The sequence below is a fragment of the Cephus cinctus genome, unplaced genomic scaffold (genome assembly GCF_000341935.2).
Source record: "Cephus cinctus unplaced genomic scaffold, Ccin1 Ccin1_scaffold1205, whole genome shotgun sequence".
Lineage (NCBI taxonomy): Eukaryota > Metazoa > Arthropoda > Insecta > Hymenoptera > Cephidae > Cephus > Cephus cinctus.
Window position 1 is genome coordinate 471487 of NW_014333672.1, and position 10760 is coordinate 482246.

Here is a 10760-nt window from a genome sequence, read left to right on the forward strand (position 1 = left end):
CGAGTGGATAATTGTTTTTCTTGAGGTTCTTAGTTTATGAGATCTGATATTCTTTCTCGTGTGATATTATTCCTAGCTATGGATTCTGCATGGTTATGGCTAGGTACGGGCTTATGGCAGTAGCATGAATAATGGAATGCAGGAATAATTTATCGGTATCGCGAGAGACTACGCTTGGGAATTCCTAATAAGGTGATAAAACGGCTATCTCGGGAAATTGATATCTTGATACAGTGACCCTGGAATGGAAGAGTCTGCCTGTTGATTACTGCAAATTGACGAGGTGCAAGAATAAAAACGGTTGTATCGATACGAAAGTCATTGTTCCGTCTGTCAAAAATAATTCTAACCTCAAATACGAAAAAGTGACGTTAACCAAACGTTGATCGGTTAATCTCGATAAGGATAACGATTATCTTGATACAGTGACCCTGGAATGGAAGAGTCTGCCTGTTGATTACTGCAAATTGACGAGGTGCAAGAATAAAAACGGTTGTATCGATACGAAAGTCATTGTTCCGTCTGTCAAAAATAATTCTAACCTCAAATACGAAAAAGTGACGTTAACCAAACGTTGATCGTACAGTGAACGTATTAAAGATTTGTTATCGCCGAGCAAATATAACAGTGAAAAATCAACGTTCCGTGACGATCGTGTCAGTCATCGGATATCTATCAGTAGTGCCAGGAGTATTGAGAATATCAAGCACAGATAAGCAAGGACACGTCTCAGCGAGCAGCGGTAACTCCAAGAAGAAACGTTAATGAACAGTTATGGACGTGAAGAAGAAGAATAAGGGGAGTAAAAAAAACAAAGCATAAGAAGAGAAGCTGCATCGTTCTAAGGTAGAAGCGGAGAACGATTTATCTAAATCTTCCGTAAACGACAGCCCACCCGTTCGAACGAGATAACTGTCAATTTTAATTAGTCAGACATCACGCGCCAGCTTGACATCCATTTACACCCTGGGCATCAATTTGCCCCTGTAAACTCAAGCATGGCGACAAACTGAGAATATTCAAGGTAACGAATCTCAGAGGTTTAGACAAAACTCTTGTTACCAACTTATTGGCATGCTTTGGCTGATCCATTGATGAAAATCTTGACTAGGTTACCACGGCTGGAGGAGAAGATTAAAAAGAAATGGTCCGGGGTCACGGAATCCTTACCTGGTGCCGAGTGATGAATCTGCTGTCATCAGGAGGAAGCCACCAGGACTTTGAGAACTCGCTTTTCTCTCCTCCCATACGTGGATTCCCCAGGTACCTACCACACTGTAGTAAACTATACCAGCGTTATCCGATATCCTGTTCAGATTAATGGATGCTGAATGCCAGTGCTCTCTAGTCTCCTTACAGATGTATAGATCTATAGATAGTAAAAAGCACCACGACTTTTCAACCAGCCTCTAACAGCCTCCTGATACCAATGGAAGTACTGCAGCACGGAATACAAAATGGAACCGTAATTCCTAACCCTGTCTATAACCCATACGATAAGTTTACATAGTATGGCATAAGGATGCTGCGCTTAATTGCATCTGTGCAACTAAAACCGTATGTTCTCTACTCTGAGAATATCATTGGTGCCACTGTGATTGCACCACCGTAAGTTAAGTTACCTATGGCCAACGATAACTTCTGATTCTGCAAAAAAGGTGGGAGAATCTCAGTAACTTTCCCTCCTACGCACAAAGCTGAGCCCGGGCCTTTCTAATCCACCGCATACAATGTTTTCAATGCTGTTAGTAGCGAGTACGCTGTGTGTTGCCTACGTCAGGGGGCAAGGACGGCCGAGGCCGAGCACTGCCACGGGAAGTCAAGATGACGGGATGCTGTGGACGCTGTGGACGCTGTGGATGCTGAGAGAACGTACGAGAGGAAGGATCGACGAACAGACTGATGGATTGTATATATATATATATATATATATGCTCAGAGAACGTACGAGAGGAAGGATCGATGAACAGACTGATGGATTGTATATTGTGTATATATATATATATATATATATATACACACATAAATATGATCTACTCCATATATATGATCTGCATTCGGTCCGCAATGAATATCGCTCGATGCACACTGCCATTTGAATGATCTTTGTTAATTCACAGGATTATCTCATCTGGTGATGTTCATTGTTATTACCGAGACTGGTACATTATTTGAGAAAACAAAGAATATTCAGTGTCGAGTGATCTTCGGTACTCGAGTAAGCCATTCACTGTGGAATCGCTGTATGCATTCTGTCTGGTGCATCCTGCGAGTCCTGGCCTTCGCATTCCTGGTGCATCTTCAGTTTTATTTTCGACCTTTGATGCACTTGAACGAGAGGAAATTCTCTGTAGGCTTTCTTCTTGAATTTTCTCTTTCTTTTTTGTTTTTTCATTTTTCTTCACTTTGTCAATCTCTTTTGTAGTCTAATATTTCGTAGGGGTGACATTGAGGACGGTGCGTGCGTGTGTGTGTGTAAAACGAGAGAGGGATGGTTCGATGTACGGCAAAGGATTCGCGTTCTCGCTTATCTTTGGAATTCGCAGGCGCTGCTTAGTGTTTCTATGGAGACGATCGGCTCCGCTGCTCTAACCGCTTTAAACCGTTTTCAACCGTCTTGAATTCCTTCTATCGGATTGTTTTGCAGAACGGCACGGGGATTCCGGGAAATAGAGGAAAACCCCGAGCCGAGCAAAACAATAACATCGTCAAGCCGAGATTGCGCCACGCCGAAGATAATCGGCGTGGGAACTAAACCGAGTCGTGACCGACGGCTTAGGCGCTCGGCTTGAAAAAGGTAACTTAAACCGTTTTCAACCGTCTTGAGATCGCGTTGTCGTGTGGCACACACGCCGCCGATTTAAATTTCAAAACACGCCAGGATCCGCCACAAAGAAACTAGTTTTCATGGTTTTTTTGTTCGGACACGGTGAAAATCTCAAAGTCTAATGTAATTGCGACCATGGCTATACGTTCCAGCTTGGATATTTTTAGGGAACCAGTTTCTTCGCAAAAGAATTTTTCTTCTTATTATTCGTACTCTTCCTCTCTCTTTCGCCTCTTCTTCCTTCTTCGTGTTCGCTCGCGTATCTCGAGCCGATTAACCAGAATCTTCAAAATGCTTTTTCATACAAATCCTTTCAATATTTTATCTACTATTTCCTTTAGCGTTCTCTTCTGGTCTCTGTTTACCAGATACAAAATACGATATTACAAAAGTGAATACATTGTATAACCAATTAATGACCGATGCAAGCAACCTGGAGGCCATTGCGAGGAATAAAGAGAATTTATCGGCATCCTTAGAAAAGCAACCAAGTCTTTGAATATTCTTAGCCGTACTCGAGTCTCGAGGTATTAAAAATAAAAGAAGGATCGTTTTTCTTTCTAGAGCAATTTGTGGATGGAAAACAGGAGGAAGTCATTTAGCAGATTTCTACTGGTGTCAGGGAGAGAAAGAAAGAAAAAAAAATAAGACTAGAAAGGAATAGAAATGCAGGACGGAAGGTATAAAAAAAATCTTTAAGAACGTAAAGGAGGTTCCCAACATCCTTATTCTAAAAATAAGAAAATTGATAGTCCCAATTTATGGGACTCGCGTGGATCCTTAGAGGAGCCATGAATGGCCACTGATTAGGAGGACCCTCCAATAATTCACGTGAGTAAACACGCATTAAACTGTTATTACGTCCATGAATAAAATTACCCAACTACGGCTGCATCATTTTCAGAGGGTACGAATCATCCTTATCCAAAAAGACCTTATCCCAACGACCGACGAGATGCCGCGATAAATTGATGATGGCTGTCGTCGTTAACGTCCACCACAGCAGTTCATTCTCATGGGATATACGAGGGGATTTTACCTATATGCATGAAAATCGAGGGTGAAACCCCTGATCGATTTCCTTATATCTATATACCTATAGCTACCCGGACGCAATACGTCGATGTTAATGGACTCTAGGAAATAGTCTCGTTTCCCTTGAATTTCCTCTTTTTTACCTCAAAGGTAAAGGAGGTAAGGAGAAAAAAAAAAGTACTTGACGTTAAAAGGACATTAAAAGCATCCATCCCTTAGCGACTACTATTTCAAAATGATTGATCGAGCATCCTGTCCCCGTCTTCAAAGAGTCCTCGTGTTTCAACGCTGACAGGATTCGTGATCCTGAACGTCAGTCAAGCCCAAAATTGCACTTCCCGACACGAGTCCCTTCATTGCGGGGAGAGAGCCTTGTTTACGCAGGGGTAGTCCCCTCAGCTTCTAGTCTTCTAGTCTTCTAGTCTTCTAGTCTTCCATGTTGTAATCAAAGCGTCCGAGCTGCTGATCAAAGCAAAAGGGGAAATCTTATTTATGAGTGAAATGTATGTGTGATCATCTCTTTTTTGACAAGACGGTAAACCTTGTTACTGTATTCTCGTTTCTTCGAATTACTCGAATGGCAGAATCGGTGGCAGGCAGAAGGCGATGAAAATACGAAACTTGTATATACGAGGAAAAGAAAGTAAAAAGAGAATAGAAAAAATTCTCTAGGGCGTCTGCCTCTGGGTAAACTTGCATCCCTTTGTCATTCTTCCGCGAAACGATCTGCCATGGTACAGCCAGTTGGTTCGTGTCAAAGCTATGGGAAATGCATTTATCCTGGTAGCTTTTGTATCAAAGACTTCCCCTAGCTTTTATCACTCGTTATACACACGTAAATACGTACGTGCGGTTTATGCGCAGGGGTTGTCAAATATTTGGTCGGACAAATTCTTGCCAAGATAAATATAAGGGAATTTACTAATGGAAGCTTCGCTTTTAGTTACCGTTCAAATACAAATATAGTATATAGCTTCAATAGTATCTGCAAAAGTATATAAGCGTATACCGTACAGTGTGTCTGGATGATAAATTCCTTTTTGCTGGAACAGAAAGGAGTGCTCATGAGAATCCTTGTAGTCCATAGGCCTGTAGTACCCTGGTGCAGGTATACGTTGCAGAGGGGTTGGATCCTTTGAGAAGCCTTGTCGTTCAGAATTCCCCTAGAATTACCAGAAAGCAAAAACAAAATATCCCTAGACTGTCATAGGTATATATTTAATGTAGAAAGAAAAAAAAAAAAAACTGTTGCATACCTCTGATATAATTTTGCATGTCCTACCGGGTGAGCTTTTGATACTATGTTTTAAAGGAAAATTAATTATTAATTTTCTCTTTCAGCATCTCCTGTTTTTACATGGGAAAATAGTACACAGCCTAGGAGGAGTGTTCGAAAGGATATTTTTCTTTTCTTTCCAGTGCACCGTGTGGAGGTTCAGACCGAAAATAAGAAGTTGATCCTGAGACTGGTGGTTAGATTAACAATGAAAACAACTTCTGATCCCTGGAGGCTTGCAGCCATCTTAATGCCAACCACGTGTCGGTCAAAAACAGTGTAACGGTGCATGGATAGAAGTTATCCAAAGATTACACAAGCCAGAATATATCTCCACTTAAGCTAAGAGCGTAGCGCAAGGCTCCCACAGGACCTACCGTAATATCTAAAAATAAGAAAATAAAAGAGCTTCAAGGAAGAAAAATAAAACCATAATAAGAGCCAGAGAATAAGAGAAGAACGTGTGGCGTAGGTCTAGTAGGTGGAGTCTAATAGGTGAACCAGGAGAAGGAGCATTCCTAAAGATAAGAGAAGCTCTTGAGAAACATTCAGCAGACATTCCTTATCAGTGTTATGATAAAAAAAAACTATTTCATGCATCCAACAGCTGTTACCAGTAGCCACAGCATCCAGTAGGACAGAATAATTGTACAATGATTGATAATATTAATTAATAATCTTATCAAAATTATATTTAAATATTATTACAAGTAAAGAAAAATGTCAGTAAGGAAAAGAAAAACGATTGCTATATTGCCTACTGGTTTCTTTTTTTAATGGTTATATATCTTATTGTTAATAATAATTATTGAGTGTCTTAAGTTTTCGTTTTATCGATCAAGATTTACCTATTGATTCCGCACGCCTCGCAAAGGAAGTGCGCCGAGTCGGATATCTGGCGCCACGGCTCTCCGGGAATATCTTACGTCTGAATCATCAAGCACGTTTGAGAGGAGCCTTGCCTTCTCCTGTCCCATTCTTCTTTTTCTTCGTCTGTTAAATCTACACCCTCTCCTTCTATTCTTATATTCTTATTCTCTTCCCGTTCTTCGGTACTAAGGACGCCGATATATCGAGGGAGCTCGACTATCTATAGCGTGTCTGACTCTAGCTGGTGCAACGGGAATCACGATGACGGAACATTCTGGCAACAAGTCGACGACTTCGTTCGCACCTTCGCGCAGCATCGACTAGAGCCAGCTTCATTGTGTTCACTTGATACCAGCTTTACACGTGAATATACATATGAAAAGCGAGTGATATTGTATGTATAGAAATTCCCGAGAATTCCAGTAAGTAACGTTAAGACTGAAGAAAGGAAAGGAAAGAAAAAAACGTCGCAGCTGCCGTTGGCTATGAGTCCTAGCTGCCAGTTGTGGGTAGGTACTGGCTACTAAAATTACGCAACTGCATTTAGCAGGGTGATTCAACCGACTCGCGAGCCAAAGATTTCAGTTGGGAGGCGAAAGGCGTTGCGAAGGAAGAGGACGAAGAAGACAAGTGCGCGAACGCGCAACAGAAGAAGCAGTAGGTACTAGCAAAGTGTTAGGTTAGGTACAGGTACGGATACAGGTAGGTAAGCAAATAAGCAAGGCTTGCCCCGTCGTGATTCATCCGAGGAACGCGAGAAAGACGAGCGTTCTATTTCTATTTCTATTTCCAGCCAACGACCACGTCCATTCGCTCGGTTTGTCACTGCTAATAGAAAGCTTTTCACTTGTTAACTATCGGGTACTCGCTACTAACCTCCCCAATAATTCTTGCCGAGGAGACGTCTGGGTAGATTCGTAAATTTTCCAAATGGATACTTTCCAAAGTATATTTCGAATATAAGGTACTGAATGCTATTCTCGAATTAGATGAGCGATTCTAAACTCAGAGCTCTCTATGATCTGGCCTCTATGTCTCGTACCACCTACCTCCGAATCCCTTGGAGCATTTTGACTATTCTAAGCAATCTATTTTGGTCGGGTATCTGGCAGGCCACATACTTGCCAAGTATTTTCGCGGTGCTATTAACCCCGAGTCTCGTGTCTAGATCCATATAATGAAATCATCCAGAAATAATCACTCTACGAGTTCTAATTTCTTTTTAAGTCGAATATTTTACTTTCATTTTACGTATACGGCAATGACTTTGAGATTTTCCCCGAAACCCACTTTCGCGAAATCGAAACAGGGACGAGCAATGACGGCTTCCGGTTTCCTGGCCAACTTCCGGGCGCTCTCTCATCAACACAAATCACGTATTGCTACTTCCGGCGACTGGTTATACCCACGTCAAAATATCCACCGTACCGCAATTTACTCCTCCTACGGATACCTTGGGCTTTTAAATTCTTCGCTGCTTTTGATTCCTTAGCGGTCTCTGAATTTTCCTGATATTTCGAAATATCTTTCGAGGAATACCGAATTCCCATTATCATACGATAGAATACAAAAGAGTCAAGCTGACGACTGTAGTTGGTTACACAGTTCTACGCATTCTGTATACCAAATGACATTTTAATATGAGAATCTCTTTTGTCGGATATACTTTTGTGCCTTGTGACCCGAACTCCTCTTTTTTTTTCCATTTCTTTTCACCATTTGACATATCAAAAGGATTTAACATTTCATTGAACATATATATATATATATATATGTACGTATGTATAGGTGGTATCGTGATTCACGAATGATAAATATTTATTTTATGCGAATCAGTCGTCCACGATGATTCAGTCCCATCGCTTCTATTGGCCAAGAGTGGGAGCACCGGCATAGATAGAACAAAGATAAAAGAACGAAAGAAAAAAATCCTAAAAGAATACAAGAGCATTTGGTATTTAGGTATTTATTACGTTACCGTTTATCTTCGTCCGGCAGACTTGCGATAATTCCTTGAGAATCCGCGGAAAGGCTTTAACGAGCCTTGCTTCTCGCAATGTTTTCTCACACAAGAGATGGCTGCGCTTTTAGCGAGCAAAACCAAAGGAATTCCGGCCACGCGACGAAGGCCGTTGCCATGCGCTATGAATGAATGTGTGGCGGCAGGCGGATGCTCTGTCACTCTTTCTATCAGAGTTTTATTTACTGGCTCACTCGCTCACTCGCTCACTCGCTCACTCACTCACTCACTCACTCACTCACTCACTGGCGATTACACCGACGTGAAAGACAGTGTGGAAAAGCGACAAAAGAGGTAAAGGAAGCGTAAAGGGAGCGTAAAGAAGCAAAAGTATAAGGCATTTGTGACGCACACTTGATCGCACGAGGTATCGCCCCTTGCTGGAAGAGCTATAGGATAATATATAGGAAGAAGGCAGCAACGCAACAAGGTAAGAACGATATCGGGAGAAGCGTAGAATCCCGCGAGGGAATTACGCAAGCGGAGGAGCCTGGAATCCTTGACCGTGAGAGAGTACTCGATGTTATTCCTTCTTATTCCTTGTGCCAGATCTAACTCAGGTAAAGGATAAGTGGACAAGTCTTCGTTCAAGTAATAGAGCCTCTCCTTGGAATTGATCCAACTTCAGTAATTCCAGTTACCACTTTATCCTAATTGATCAGTCCGTTGCTGTTAATGATTTGTAGCTGAATGTACGAGACGGATAATTGAAATTGCCGCGTGGATCACTTATGGCTTTTTATCCTAATTGATCAGTCCGTTGCTGTTAATGATTTGTACGAGTTTTGAATGTACGAGACGGATAATTGAAATTGCCGCGTGGATCACTTATGGCTGGGGTCGTTAACGTCTGCGCATGCGCGGTACGTCTCGAGCGGACTGGAATAACAATGGCGATTCGTAAAATTGCTTCTGCTAGAATCGTCGCGGACGGAGTGACAAGAATTAACGGAATGGCCAAAACCGGTGATACGTGTTGAGGTGCGGCTTGTGTTTGATATAAGACTCTTACTCTCTTTCTCTTACGCTGTGTCCACGGGGAAGAATTGAACGGACGAGGATGAGTGCACGACTTATGTAACGAGCTCGAGTAATTACGGCTTCTTGGCCGAGGCTTCATTTGTTTATGTGCCACGTATGCGTACCGCCAATTTATTAAACCAACAAGCGTGCGAGTGCCCTTTTTACGTGGCTGATTAAAACGCAATAGCCGGCGATTATTATTATGAGGTTTTGCACTGAGAAAACCAGAAGAGAACGGCATTCCTACCTCTCGTTCCTTCCTTCCTTCCTTCCTTCCTTTACACATCTTCCCTTTCGTTTCGTCTCGCTTCCTAGCTTCTGCTTCTTATAATTCCCAACGTATTCTTTTAACGGCCCCTTTAGTCATCGTCTACGGTCATTATTTGGATGTTGAATGTGAGATTTTCTTTTTCATATTATATATGTATAAAACTAAAGAAAATCAGTTTACCGTTTCATTCATTTATTACGTTTGATTACGTTTGGCGGCAGCACTCGTACTAGACGCCATTACATGGCTCCTACATTTCAAAAAAGATAGAAGCACGCGTCCTCGTGATAAAAAAAAATTGATTATCCCGTTCTCACGACCTTCGTCAATTATTTCCTCGTCAGTCTACCCGAGAAAAAGATTATAGAGAACTGGTAAGGAGAGAGAAGCGTGCGAATGGCTGGCAAAATCCTGACAAGAAAATCACTTTGTATCACGCGATGTTAAGACTTCGACGAAGAATCATTAACCGGAGACAATACTGCTTTCAAGGTACGGTCCAGTTAATTGATTACCTCAAATTCAATCCGTCGATGAAGCATTGGCTTGTAATTAAAAAAAGATGCCTTGATAAATGGTTATAAGACAATGTTCTTTATTACGTAATCTCCATTAAATCGTTCTTCGTAGTTATTTGAACACGCGTGTCCGGCCCGTGACATCGATTCGACACAAGGAAATGAGGATCAAAAACGAAACACGCCGAATAAAAGAAAGAGGAAAAGAAGGAATAAGAGAATAAGAAGGAATTTATGGGAAGTTAAGACCTGTTCCGGCTGTTCCTTCGCTCTTGCCAGAAGAACACGAGACGGAGGGAACATTCAGCGAGAGGCACGGATCCTGCCCCTGTTCGCATAAATCTCGCGTTCCTTGGCGCAGCCACATTACGAGTCATTAAACTCGCGATGCGGGAGTGACGAGCGATTAATCGAGCGTATCTATGGCTCTGAATGACCGTTATTAGAGAGCAGCCAATCTGACAGTCGAAGAATTTCAAAAATTCGAACAACTAACGATCGGGTGGGTCTATACGTCATGAAAAGTTATTAACAATAAATAATTAAGACTCGTGCAAGCCACTGGTAACTTATTCTGTTTCTCTCTCACTTTATTGCAGCTCTAAGAGTACATGGAAAGAAGGATAGTGAATAGCACAGATAGGTTTTAGGGTTACAGGGCTCCGAGGGTTTGTACCTTATAGAGGTCTCTCTTATACAGCTTCAGGACTCATATCGAAGAACCGTGGGAAGGTTAAGGTGAGTTTAGTAAATTAAAGGAAGGTCATGACCCATCGGCCGTTCCTTGACCTCATACAACATAGATCGTCGTTACTATCCTAGTATTCCATCGGTGGGATATAAATTCACAATTGCTTTCTATAATATCCCTGGATCCAATTTCATCCAAGAGTTGATATCGATATACAACACCTTACCTG

The 10760-nt window shown here is 41.8% G+C and overlaps 2 long non-coding RNA genes across 3 annotated transcripts; both read left to right on the forward strand.

The window, feature by feature from the left end:
* Window positions 1-397: 397 nt before the first annotated feature.
* On the forward strand, window positions 398-5814 carry LOC107272584. Of its 2 annotated transcripts, XR_003061285.1 has the most exons (5): window positions 398-1024; window positions 1112-1263; window positions 3392-3658; window positions 3732-4021; window positions 5204-5814. It is a non-coding gene; the product is annotated as an uncharacterized LOC107272584 (long non-coding RNA). The 2 variants fall into 2 exon arrangements; XR_001538998.2 differs by having other exon boundaries at window positions 3732-5814.
* Window positions 5815-8822: 3008 nt separating this feature from the next.
* On the forward strand, window positions 8823-10754 carry LOC107272585. The gene is made up of 3 exons (XR_001538999.2): window positions 8823-9814; window positions 9953-10342; window positions 10440-10754. It is a non-coding gene; the product is annotated as an uncharacterized LOC107272585 (long non-coding RNA).
* Window positions 10755-10760: the final 6 nt, after the last annotated feature.